The following is a 14,371-nucleotide window of genomic DNA, read 5'->3' as shown; positions in this document are numbered from 1 at the left end:
CAGACTCTGCCTGCTGAGGCGGCTCAGGTCTTTTGGAGTGCAGAGGGCGCTCCTGAAGACCTTCTTTGACACTGGGGTGGCATCAGCCATCTTTTACAGAGTAGTCTGCTGGGGCAGCAGCGTCTCAGCTGCAGATAGGAAGAGACTGGACAAGCTGATCAAGAAGGCCAGCTCTGTCCTGGGATGCTCTCTGGACTCTGTGCAGGTGGTGGGAGACAGGAGGACGACAGCCAAGCTGTCATCTCTGAGGACTAATGACTCCCATCCTCTGCAGGAGGAGATAAAAGCTCTGGAGAGCTCCTTCAGCGATAGACTGATTCACCCAAGGTGTGAAGGAACGCTATCGCAGGTCCTTCCTGCCTGCTGCTGTCAGGCTACATAACATAAACTGCACCATGGACACTTTATGGACACTTTATTGACACTATGGACACTATGTTATTTATCACCGATTCTTGGATTTTTGTACTTATTTGCATGCCTAGTTATTTAAGTTATTTAAGTTTAAATTTGAAATCTTTAATCTGACTTTCTCCTTGACTGCTCTAACACTGAAATTTCTCAATTATCTTATCTTATCTTAAAAAAGCTTTTAAAAAATCATAGTACGTCTCAAAAACTGTTACATTCAAAAACATGCTATAGCATTTTTTTACTTTATACTATACAACTTTTTACTGCCAACTATATGAAGATTTTTTTGACAATCTGTACTATGATTTTTTTTTTTTACACTTACTTTCCATACAATACTGACAATTACATGACTTTCTTTGGCATGACTTTTTTAATGGTATGCTCATCCTTTCTCTGTTTTGCACTTCAGTAGCGCTAATCCCAGGAACTCAATTACTGCGTTAAAGATCAGGATAGTTACCTGTACTTCAGTCAACTTCTCCTTTTGCTTCGTCCTTCCTCAGGATGATAGCACCTTCATCTGTTCCGTAGAGGGGGAACATGACTTTATTGGGACGCTCCTCTGGCCACAGCTGCTCTTACGGACTTTCCTCTCCTGCACCTTGTGGCATAGATCCTTGTTGGCTATCAAGGTTATGGACCTCTCCATCTACGAAATAAAGAGACACAAACACAAATAAAAGATCACATCATAACATAACCTCAAACATATAAGGTGTCTGAGGGTGTCACTGCTGAACCACCACAAAAGATAAAAATTAAAATTTGGAACAAGGGCCTCCATCGAGCCTGGCCTGGGTTATGTAATTGTATCCACTAATGTTTCAGAATCGTGCCATCAGTCAAGGTGTAGCCACTGATTTTCTGAATCAATTCAGTTTAAATTCACGTGGTTCCTTTTCGATTTGCAACGTGCTTCCAATCAGGTGAACAAGTGCTTACCATGTCTCATGGCATATATTACAGAAATAACACCGACTATCAGGATACATGGGATGAAAAAGAGTGCTGAACACAAACCCACTGAGTGAAGGTTTAAATCACGAGGCAAGGAGGCTGAACTACAGACCTTGAATAAAGCCCCATTTTTGAGATCAGCTAGCTTTACAGACAGAGAGAACAGGTGCATTAACGGGGCTTGAGATTGATCTTAATACGCTTTTATGACTGGTTTTATGTTTTTGTTTGTTGAGGCAGATGATGTTGTTTCATCTGATACTGCATTTGGTTTCAGTCACTTTACGTGGAGAGGCCTAAGTTGAAACATCTACATTATTTCTCATGCAAAGCTCATAATAATACTTCTTTGAACTCTGAGGGAGGCAACAACTGCAATTTCGGAGCAGGTGTAAAATGTTCAAATAAAATGGAAACAGGGTTCAGTAGCGGGGAGCACCAACAGCGACTCACTATCCAAAATGGGATGTAAACAACCTGAAGGAGTATTAAGTGTGTGTGTGTTTGTTTATGTGTGTGGGTCAGAGTTTTATTAGTCATTTTGCATGAGTTCCAGATCACAACGTTTCAAGTATGTGACACAGCTGAGAGAATACAAAGAGCCTGTGTTGAGAAACAAGTCTCGTTCATTAGATAAAGTCACTGGTACAACACAGCCCTCTGAACCACGTTAAATAGGAGTGTGGGCTGACGAGGAAGTGTGGTGGCCTCAGAGAGCTGAAAACAAAACTGTCCAGAAGTACACATTACATTTCAGCCTTTTAATCATTTTTCTGACAAGAAACTCAAAAACTGAAGCACAAAGCTTCATCTGGCATTTTACTTTCACCTTCCATTGTGGGAAAATGGAATATTTTCTAGAATCTAACTGAGCTAACAATGTGTAGCACGTCCATATTGACAGAAGTTTAAACTTTTATATTTGTATGTGTTGACTAACGTCAGCCCAAGTGATTTTATAAATCCAATGAACTGATCAGAGTGAACTGCTTGGCAACCAGACCGGGCCTTTATTTGTCAAAATGTGTAGCTACACTAGGCTAATAAAAAGGGACTGGGCGTTTAATTGGAACTTGACTTTTAAGTTACGTTTTAAGGTACATTTTTGATGATCTTTAATTATATTTTTTAGGGCATACTACACTGTGACTTTGGTTCAATGGGGAGAGACACTGAACATACCACTGACATGTAGATCAGACCTTAGAGACACTGAACGCACTTCTGCTTGTCGTCTTCACTTATCTTGCCAGCAAGTTTTTCATCCTCCGCAGTCGACTTCATGTTGAAAGCGTATGACTCCAGGCCGTTCTTAGCAGACACCTTGTCACGCTGGACATCTAATCATCATCTTATCGTTCAGGGGTGGTATAGTGCCAAATGGCTAAAGGTATTTGGGCAATATGTTAGCTCTGTTATTACTGATTACCTCAATCCAAAACCAGGGTTATTATTAAAGGACAACTTCGGTATTTTTCAACCTGGGCTCTATTTCCCCATGTGTATGTGTGCGTATGATTCATGGGTACCATTCGTTCTAAAATTGGTTCAGTATTGAGCCGCGAAACAAGCTAAAGCGGTAACGGGGGCAAATGCGTCCTGTATAAAAGTGCTTTTTTTCACCACTGACCGGTTCAGATCGCCAGTGCTATCGCTGTAAATAGCATATGATAGCGGCCCTGGGGCAGTGGTGACTGTGAATGAGTGGAGTCAGCCGTCAGTCAGTGTTGGAGCAGAGAGGCGGAAGTCGTCCCGCTTGGTAATGTAAATGAGTATGTGTGTGTGAAGTGTGTGTTACGCTAGAAGAGTCAGAAGACAGAGTCTTTTACGTGCTACCCCCTGGAGTGTTACCAGAGTTTTTTGAGCGCTCAAATAAACGGGTCTTTTTCCCAAATGCAAGAACAGGATGTCGCGCAACACCCCGTACAGCTTTCATAGGCTGCCTTTGTCGGATGGTGAGATGCTGAAGTTGTGGCTAGTTGTGCTACAAATGGATGCTCACACTCCTGTCCAGACACTGCGCCTTGCAGACCATCGGGTCTGCAGTGCTCACTTCTCCCAAGATGACTACTGCCAGCCGAAGAAGAGAAGACATCCAATCCCGAAACACCTCTTCCTCAAGAAAACGGCTGTCCCACGAGTAGAGAGAGCTACAGACACAGTGGAGCAAAGCTCGTGACATCACACAGCCCAGAGGTAAGGGAAAGGCTAAGTTTGCATGCTATTTACAGAGATAGCACTGGCGATCTGAACCGGTCAGTGGCGAAAAAACACACACTTCATACATACATACATACTCATTTACAATACCGAGCGGGGACAACTTCTGCCTTTCTGCTCCAACACTGACTGACAGCTGACTCCACTCATTCGCACTCACCACTGCCCCAGGGCTGCTACCATATGCTATTTACAGAGATAGCACTGGCGATCTGAACCGGTCAGTGGCAAAAAAAAAAGCACTTTTATACGGGATGCATTTGCCCCCGTTACCGTTTTAGCTCGTTTCACGGCTCAGTACTGAACCAATTTTAGAATGAGTGGTACCCATGAATCATACGCACACATACACATGGGGAAATAGAGCCCAGGTTGAAAAATACCGAAGTTGTCCTTAAAGATGTCAACTATCACTTTTGAGTGTAATAAATCAGTTTATTCATGAAACACTGGCTTCGTTTTTCCACTGTTATTCTGAATTTGATTCTGAATATGATATGGTATTGTAAACAGCATATTTCTTTTAGATATTATAGAGTAGATGACCTGACATAAACTTATTTTCTTAACATGACTTCAGCTTTTATGATCTGGCATGATTCTGGCCAAATTCGGTGATGTGAGGAGATGCAATTGTTCTCGGAGCTGGTTGTCTGAATGACAGGGAAACAGCAGCTTAAGTGACAGGAAACACCTTTAAAAGCTGTCAACTGATACTGCTTGTTTGTCAGACACTATAAATTGTCATGATGTACTAATTCTTTGGCTTTCTTGTGAGTAAACCCTTAAATGTCCAGTCCTGTGTTTTGAGTCTCTTTATTCTACGACAATATTCCCAGTTATGTGGGATATTCCAGCATTCTGGGTGTGTATACATGCCCATTTGGAATATGTCATTTCAACTGGGGTTTTTACTGCAGTTTGACACATGGTCTCTTGCCTTTTTATGGTCAGCTCTGTGTGTTATTATGGATTCATTGTACACAAACCAACTCGTCAACAGTTTTCTAGGCTGTGGGGTAAGGACGAATGCCCAAAAGAAGAGCCCGCATTTCTGGTCAAAGGTAGAAACACACTTCATGTTAAACATCTACCAAAGACTTGGAGTCTCAACAGGTGTTTGGATATGCGCAAATATCACAATGCTGGCTTTTTCGAGAAGTATTCGTATTCGAATGCCATCAGTAGGAAACTTTGAAAAAAATCAAATTTTGATGCAAAGACGTAAAATATAAAATTAATTTTAATTAGCCATGTAAACAGCTTAGTAGGAATATTGTCTTTGTAGGAATAAGGCAAAAACTGAAAATTAAAATTTCCAATAACTGTTTAACGGTTGCTTATAATGTACATATTAGTTACTATTCTTGTCTCCATTTATTTAAAGTGGAGCACGCCTCAGTACGAATTCCTCACTCGTTCCTTCACCAGTGTTACAGAACTGTTTGTGAATTATGAATTGCTGTGACACTGCAGTGCCACAGTCCCACAACTATTCAAACAAACACTGTGATTTGATTCTGGAGCAGTACATTTAAATCTGCATTCAGCTGCTCTTTTGTCCCACATTCTCCTCCCGCGTTCCTCTTCTGTGCTTCGCCTCGTTCCTCACAGGAGCACTGCAGGTTGGGGACATGCTGTGGATATTTATGGCCCCTGAACCGCGCTGCAGTGTTGTAATTGGCCCCACAATGCAGCTAATGCTCGGCGAGAGGAGTCGTGTAGGAGCGGGGAGTGATGCAATGCTCTGGCAGAAGATGGCAGATCCTCTCCTTAATGAATGCTGGTAGGAAAAGGTAATGAATAGACAGAGGGGCTTAAAGGCACATATATATTTATACATAAAGTGAGTGTGCATCAGTGAGGCTTTTACCCAACCTGCCACTGTGCTTCATCGCTCCCTCCTCAGTCTACCACTCCTCTCTGCCAAAATCTGCCACTCTCCTTCCTTCATCCCCATCACTCAGCACCCTCTCCCCTTCTCGTTTGGATCCCATTCCATTGCAATGTAATGGGTTTATTAGTGTGGTTAATGCACTGTGACCTACTGGGGCTTGCCGTCTACCTTTTTCATGGGGGGAAAAATGAAAAGGTGGAGTGTTTTTAAAAAGGGGAGCAGTACAGGAATTAGGTATAAAAGGGCAGCACTAATGAAAGAGGGAAAGACCATTTCAGAAACAAAATCACAGCCAAAGACTGAAGAAAAAAGAACAGAGCTGTGAGTCCTGGAACGCCAAAGCAGATGTGCACATTCACGACTATTACAATAAACAGCAGCAGGGAGTTGGGTCCCTCAACAGCCCCGGCTAGTCCATGTTGATAGCTGCCATGTTTACCCAGGCTGGGACAGACAGAGTCAGCTTTGGCACCAGACGTGCTCAGCGCAAATGAATGTTTCTGCTCCAAAACTCTGCCAGGGAGACCTGCAGCCAGTTTGTGGTACAGTATAATGAAGCCATTTCAGTCGGGACTGTGGTGTTCCTGCGTCTGCAAGAGCTGAGCCAGAATAGAGGTTTACAGAGTGGAGGCTTTACCTGAGAGGGAGTTTGGGTCTGAACAAAGAGAGCCATCAGAGCTCATCTTTTTCATTTTATTTTAATTCAATTTGAATAATTAATTCACTTTTATTTGAGCTAATTCAATTTCATTTAATCAATTTAAGTTAATTTCGTTATTTAAGGGGGGTAGTAAGTTATTGGATTTTTGCAGATAGCCGATATAACAATACGTAACAAGTCCTGGTTCTGATATCAGTATCATACAGTTTCTTCTGTGGCGGAATTAACATATTATGTATGCATACTCTGAATTGTGATGGCAGATTCCGATATTTCATTTTAAAGCCAATATCGGCCCATACCTACAATGTGCCAATATTACTGTGAATTATGGGTGGGGGAAATTTCCCAATCTTAGATGCTTCGCGATTCGGATGTGGACGAATCTGAATCGATTCACAAACGTCCAAATTTCGGTTATTTAAATCTGTTAATTACAGTAATACAGACGGCTCTAAATAATGCAGAACTAAGAAGCGCGGTATGTGTCATCTCCGGGACACTTTGGGATACGCACCTGGAGCAGACACGCCGACACGCGCACAGAGGAAAACAAACATGGCTGACCGCCACCCACCTCGCCGTGAGATCCGAACAGCTCCTTCTAATTTAACAGCTCCTTCTACAACGTTGACAGCGGAAGCGAACTGGACAAGAGCCACGTTATATGTAAGCTGTGTCGTGCTAAAATAAAATACTTTGGCAACACAACAAACATGAGAAGCCATGTAACTCGATTCCACCTGATGGAGGAGTCAGGGAGACGGCGGGCTGTTGTTGCTGCGGCAACTAGTGGCGCTACTGACCAGAGAACAATTGAGGAAGCAATTAGAAAGCTGCCACCCTGATCTGAAAAGGCGAAGCGAATTACGAAGGCCATCGCGGCATTTATTGCCAAGGATTTGCGTCCTTCTTCCGTCGTGGAAAATCAGGGATTTCGAGGACTGCTGCATACACTGGAGCCCAGATACACCATCCCATCCTGACGCTATTTCACTGACACTCTACAACCAAACCAAAACAGAAGTCATGGCCTCGCTGTTGAAGGCAGGTAGGAACGCAGTTACATGTGATGCGTGGATGGCTGTTGCCACCGAATCATTTGTTACTCCAACTACGCATTTTATCTTGTGATTTAAGATACCTGTTGTTACCTTTGGTTCCATACAACGAAGTTGTAACTTTCCAGTTTGCACACATTTTCATTTATATGTTTAATAAAATATAATGGAAATGAATTCAACTCTTTCTTATTACAAATGCACTGTTTTTAAAAATTGCAAGTGTGAGACAAAAAGAAATGTATTGTGAAAAAGTGCCTTTTATTTATTTATTATCATTATTATTTTTTTGTTGTTGCAATTCTGACTTAGAAGGGGTGAGTTAAATTAATTTGAAAATTGAGTTAAATTAATTAAAAAACTGAAGGTCTACTGTGTTGGATTTAGTGGCATCTAGTGGTGTGTTTACAGACTGCAACCAACAGAACTATAAGTGGCCCATGTGAAAACACAAATGGCCATAGTCCATTTCGGGCTACTGTATGAAGATGAAGATATAAACGCCTCATTCTAAGGTAACAAAAACATAATGGTATTTATTTTCAGCTGAAATAACTGTCAAATAACTAAAATAAATAAATAAAGGGTAGATTGATTACACGGAAAAGGTTAGGATAAGGAGGTGATGGGGTGGTTGTCTGGCAACAATAAAAAGGCGCAGCAAACTTTTTTTTTTCAACTGGTGGCTTTCAATTTAAAAAAAGAAAAGAAAAAGGCAATGCGGTGCACCTTGCCTTTTGCAACCTGCAGAACGTTTTCTATGTGATGAGGGCCTTTATGTACTGAGTTACTGTCCATCACTGGTTGAAATGAAGTTATTTTAAAGCTGTTGGAGATCTAAAGAGAAAGTATCCAAGTTCAGCCCAGTCTTGACCTCTTTTGACCCACAATTCACCATAATGATGCTTACCGGGAACGGATTGTCACTAAACTACTCATAGAAATTGAGCACCATTACTACTTGTGTTTGGGAGATTAAAGCTGAGAGAAATGTATCTGTGAAAAAGGTCATCAAACAAAAACAAAAAACAAAACAAAAACAAAAAACAACCAGGACAAATTCAGACAAAGTGCCTGCTCCCCAAAAGTACAAAAAAATATACTCGTCAATATTTTAAGATGCCAAACCAGTCTATCAAATTAGATTAGCACACACAAGTCGATATGTAGCACATGGTTAATTTTGTCCACACACACCCTGCCTGCACACACATAAGTGGGAACTCAGCTTTAAATTCATCTTCATTTTTTTTTTTTTTTTTTTTAGCAAAGGTAGACTTGATTAGAAACTGCTTCTAAAAATAATATCACCACACTTAAGCGCTGCACACATCTTTTTATTAAGCAATTACGAGTTTAATTTGTCTGCCCTCAAGCAGCTGGAACAGATCAAAGGCCTCATTAATATAAATGAACAAATCATAACAATGTTTTGTCGACGTATCTTTCAACTTGAATGACACAGCTCTGATTGATTTTCTGCGACTGAACAGAGCTTAATCACATCTGCGTTAGGCGATCATAGGAATCACATCAACAGAACATTAGTCCTCCTTTCCCTTTCAGCTGACACAAACAAGCAGTGTGACTTCATCATGCACGATAACCCTGCAACACTAACACCTGACTCACAGTTTACACTCTGAAACAGTCTGATTAATGCAGCATTCAAGTTCCTGAAGCACTTGTAAGGACAAAGGTGGGACGGTTTTATCCAAAGCACCTTTCGGGATCGTGAGCGTGTTCATATTCAATGCGTATTAAATTCCTGACCCCGCGCTCAGCCTGTCGAGCTAAACATGACTGCAAAATATAACCAAGCATCTTACTGCATGGCTGCTGGGGAATTCCATGTTTAATTAATTGAGAGTGGTGAATCACCTGGTGTACCGGCAATAAGATGAAATATTTGAAGATCAGAGCGAGAGATGAAACTCGACAACATATTACTGAAGCTGGATAAAATCTTGCAACTGTTAACAATGGTGATTTTCATGTTTAAGTTGAAAGCAAAGTGTAAATATTTGGATTATGGCAATGACAGTGAGCCGGCACGCACAATACCAGGACCCTGGAACTGAAACTGCTAAAAGGACATTGGTTGTGTAAGTTTTCCCGACTTAAAGGTTTCCAAAACTACAACAAAGTTTGGAAATCAAGAAGACTCTAGAAATACCTATACCCATCCACCTATATTGCTGCCATCATGACAAAAAAATAGGACTGACCCTGACTAAGAAATTTCCTAGTCAACCAATAGTCGTCATTTAGGTCCATTAGTCGACAAGTCGCCCGCATGTTTACGATATTAACGTAATTATTAAATGATATATTTTGGTGGTTTGAGTTGAAGGTGTGAGAAAGAACAGTATCAGTAACATTGTTAACACTGTGCTACATTACAGAGAAATACAAAACCGTACTAATGAACCTTCATTAATATAGGCCTATATTTTATATTTTATCACACACTGAGTGAGCCGCCTGTTAATGACGCTGTGGGCTAATGGGCATGTAGCTACTTCCATGTTTCAGATGATACATCATGTTTGTAGTCGACCAATGAAGATGAGTTTACATATCACCTTGGGTTCGTCCTTCACCTTCTCAAAATGATCCCACACTTTGGATTTCCTGCCCGACATGTTATTAACTAGCCTGTGGAATAACCGCAGGTACCAGCCCTGGAGATTAACCTGACTCCTGTCTGACTGCTGAGCGTGGACACTTCCTGTGTCTGTCCTTTCAAAATAAAGTTCCACATGTTCTAGTCATATAGGTTTTGATTTATTTTGACAAGGTGGAGCTCCTAATAGAGTTTCACATTTTAAGCGACCAATGAAATCTTGTCACCTAATAACCTTTCTGGTTGAGAAAAGTTTGGTCCTCTATTAGGGGGCAGCCCTACAAAACAAAAGCTCAGTTTCTTGATATACAGTAAAGAGAACATTTCCTTCCTTTACGAAATCATTTTCATTTAGGAAAAGAAGGTTTTTATTTACTTTTTAAACACGTCATCCATTTGCGTAAAAGAAAAACCCTAAATTTTGCCAATTTGTTTGTACGCTAGGCTGAGGTGGAAAAGTTGGTGTTTCGATAAATGCAAAATGTGAGTAAGTACAGAGTCAGACTTAAAAGTGACAAAAAAAATACAGACTGGTCTAACTCCCAGGGCATCAAAAAACACCGCTTGGTCGGTGGCCATAAGCGTCAGATACAAGCACACCCTTTAGCATCTCTATGAGAAGCATCGGGCCATCAAGCAACTCCAATGTAAAGTCATCTACGACCTTATCCGACACTCAGGGTTGGAAGTAAGCACCAGCCACCAGCCAAATGCTATTAAATATGCAAGTGGCTGCTAGATTTGCTGACCTCACTGGCCAAAAAGACAATGGTAATCTATTAAGTGGCTGGTAGAATGGTAGGAATCCACCAGCCAAGTGGAAAATGGGCCACAAAGTTAATTTCCAACCCTGGTTCAGAGCAACGGACGTAGAAACAGAGTGCAGAAGTCCGCTTAGGACAAGTAGGAGAAGGCAGGCACAGGACTTTAACCCAGGAGACCACTAGTCGTGTCTTAAGTAAAACTAAAAGTCAATGTTGAGTTACTTTGTCACAAGTCAACATTTGTCGTATGAGTCATGAGTGATGTGACTTACATCAACCATGATCTTTTCCTAATCTTTACCAAGTAGTTTTGTTGCCGAAACCTAACTGCCGACCCCCTGCATTAAGAAACAACTTTATAGGCCGTTATGAGGATGCTTCCTATATTTTTAAATGTTTCTCATGACTGTTTTGTTCCTCTGCCCACAAACTCTGTCCTGTGTACCTCCAGCCGGCCCAGCAATAGTGTCTCTACTGACTCCTAATTGTAGTATTTTTGCCTGTCACCTAAAATTATTCTTGATAGTTGCAGCCAAGCTCTCTGAGTGACATCAAGTGAGCATCAACCAAATATCACAAACCATCTTCCAGGAAGGGAGCGTGCGTATTCTAATGGGTGTCAGCTTGTTCTCTGAGGCAGTGTCAACACTGTGTCAGAAGATGTGATGAAGTCCAAACACAGTTAGTGCTGAGCCACGCTGAGGTCTAACAGATGTGACACACCACTGACTGACTGACTGCGGCACCTAGTCCATTAACAAGGACACCTCCACTTAGAGGCGGAAAAAATGCCAGCGGGTGAAGCGTTGAGAGACCAGTCAGCAGCCTCAAAGGAGTTTGATTCCTCTTTACCAGTTTGCTCACATTTGGTTATTTACAGTGAGGTTGATGGCAGGGTACATTACATATTTTTAGACCATCTGCATTATGAGTGGCTGTGCCTTGTTCCTGATACTTAATGCAGAGCTAATGAGGGGCCTGGAGTTGTATTTTACATAATGATGTTTGATCAGAGGACAAAAACACTAAAGAATTATTATGTCTGTTTCTGTCTACAATTACTGAATATTCATGTATAAGGCGTATACACTACAGTATCCACCATTTGTTGTACAAAATGTTAAAAGTCATTACCAGGTACTTCACCTGGTTGGTCATGAGAATCTATCACCAAGTTTATAATTAAACAGATTCAACTGATGATAATCGCTTCTCATTTCATTATACACACAATGTAATCAGAATATACAAGAAGAGACCTTCAAAGCACTACCGATAATTGGTGTAAGGCTTGGCCATTATCTGTTTTTCATACCCTCCCTACATTTCACTGGGTATACAGTATATGACAGTATTTGCAAAAACGATTTTTTAAAAGAGGAAAAGCTGCCTTCGTTCTTACAACCAGCTTACACAGGTGTGTGTAGTTACAGCTGAGAGAGGGGTCAGCAACCTCTACTGTCAAAAGAGCCAGTTTCTGTCTGGAGCTGTACAACATAATTGAGTCTTACTGGGAGGCGTACACATACCACTTCTTAAACCGCCTGGAAAACACAAGGTTGGCGCTGGGTGCTACTCTTGTCTTGTATCTTATGCCAGCCTTTAAGAGCGCAGCAGCAGATTGCTACGCAACCTCAACGCCTATTTACCTGAAATTCTGAGTGCAATCCTGAAATCCTTTGTTTACGGGTCAGGTGGAGTGGATTGCTTTAATAATGGGCCTGGTTGATTCAGGATTCAAAAACCCCTGATCCACACATCACTACGAACTAGTGTGTAACTGGGTAGCATGGGACTACAGCTACAATAAGACCCAATCCCATTTCTACCCCTTAAATCTCCCACTTGGTATTGAGTGCCCTCGTTTGCAAGATAACCCTTGATGAGGGAAGTGAGAAATATTAGGGTAGAGATCTTTCCTTAAGAAATGAGACACCACTTCAGGCAAATCGGTGTGGCTGTCGTGCAGGAATACATCACGTGTAGTAGCAAAGATAGATACCGGTAGTCATTCAGGTTTGAAAATGCCGGCTCCAGCGCTTGTGTCGTGGCGTGGTGCTATGTTTATTCTTCTCCATCTGATGAATCAACGGAGAAGAAATGCTGAAAACAGGAGGCGCCTACGACGTCTTCTAGTTCTGATCAGTTTTGTTCAGGTAAGTCGATTGTTTAAATATTTTGACCGAGTTGCTGATGAGTTTACACAGTCAAACCATCTGTTGTTTGTATAGTCTACATTCCGATCGTACAGTAACAAACTGTTTTCTAGAACTTGCCGAAGTTGCTGACTTCACAAGGTGTTCTGGGAAATTTCATCTTCCACTTCGTTGAAAGTGTGGGTCGGGGCTCCCTTGGAATCTAGGGCGGGTTTTAAGTGTTGGAAACCACTTCCACTACCTCAATTCTGTTTTGGGACACCACTAGCCTAAACGTGAACGCGCACAACCAAGTGTAAGTGGGTATTTCTAGGGGAAGTGCGGGTATTGGGACAGGCCCTAAGAACTGTGAAGGACTTGGTTTGGGAACCGGAGGGTCGATTGTTTCAAGTATTGAGCGTGACACCTGGAGAGATGCCAGTTTGCCTCCTGGCAAACCCACCTGCTTGAGGCACCTATCTAAGACAGCCCCCTCACTCTGACTTCTCCCCATTTATTGCATGTATAGCTTCGGCCTGGGCGCTATGGACAAAAATTCATATCTCTGTATTTACAGGCTGACTGGCGATACTCGATATATATATCTTGGTATTTTCTACAAAATAATCTACATGTTCAGCTGCAGGTCAAAGCAACATTTGAGATGTCACATGCACTTTTATGAAAACAGACTGAGATCAAAATAAAATTCAAAGGCAGGATTTTTTTTCCCTTTTTAAAAATATACAGCCGCACAACACGGAAATGGAAAAACTGTGAAGCTGTGCTGAGAGTGAGAGAGGAGAGATGCACACTGGCATGGCGTTGTGTCGCGCAACCTGACCCTATGTCGATATAAACTGTATCATCTAAATCTATATTTTGCTTGAAAATATATTGATATGTCGTACATAATCGTTACATCGCCCAGGTCTGTGCATGTGTGTATTTCAGGTCTGTGTGTTTATGACAACAGAAAAAAATTAATTTCCTCTCGAGGATTAATAAAGTTGATCTTCTGCTTCTTCAGAACATGAATAGAGTCAATGAGGGTGCAAGAAATCTACATCTTAACTAATTTTTTCAGTCGTAACATCTTACCCCCTCCCAAAGAAATGTTCATTATTTTCAGGAAACAGGAGACAGTATCTTGCAGCAGTCTGCCTCAGCCTTCGTCTTCTCTCAAGATACTGACAATCATTTTTAGAAAATGTCTAAAATGAGGAAGTCTGCAATAAGAAGAGGAATTTTCTCACTCCATGTGCAGAACTTTTGAATGCTGAACTAAATACAGGTTAATCACCACCAAGATTAGCATATTAACCAGAAATATAGACTGTACATTTTTATATACTTTTAAAGGGAATTCAGTTCAGAGTCTGATTTATTCTTTGAGACCTGTTTTGACCAAATGATTGGTGGAAGTTTAAGCTGCAGCTTCTCTCCAGCTCTTATTGAAAAGTGAAATCATTCTATTTCACATATCAAAAGGAAGCCTGTGTGTGTACTGACAGTACTGTGGCTGCAGTATCAGGCACATTACTACAATAACTGGTTGGCACAGGAGGCGTACGGCTCCAACCTTGAGTGAGAGTTCAGAACTCGACAGCACTGTAGCTCTGTGACATTGCTG

At 41.5% G+C, this 14,371-nt stretch overlaps 1 long non-coding RNA gene across 3 annotated transcripts in view; it reads right to left on the bottom strand.

Moving 5' to 3' along the window:
* LOC125884039 (uncharacterized) overlaps window positions 1-14,371 on the bottom strand; it is a 79,656-nt gene that overhangs the window by 2,921 nt on the left and 62,364 nt on the right. For all 3 annotated transcript variants that reach the window (XR_007448637.1, XR_007448636.1, XR_007448635.1), the window contains one exon: window positions 878-1,066. This is a non-coding gene — a long non-coding RNA (uncharacterized LOC125884039). The remainder of the gene's footprint in view (window positions 1-877; window positions 1,067-14,371) is intronic.

This window comes from Epinephelus fuscoguttatus, linkage group LG23, assembly GCF_011397635.1.
Source record: "Epinephelus fuscoguttatus linkage group LG23, E.fuscoguttatus.final_Chr_v1".
In the NCBI taxonomy this organism is placed as follows: domain Eukaryota; kingdom Metazoa; phylum Chordata; class Actinopteri; order Perciformes; family Serranidae; genus Epinephelus; species Epinephelus fuscoguttatus.
This window is presented reverse-complemented; position numbering and strand designations above follow the sequence as displayed.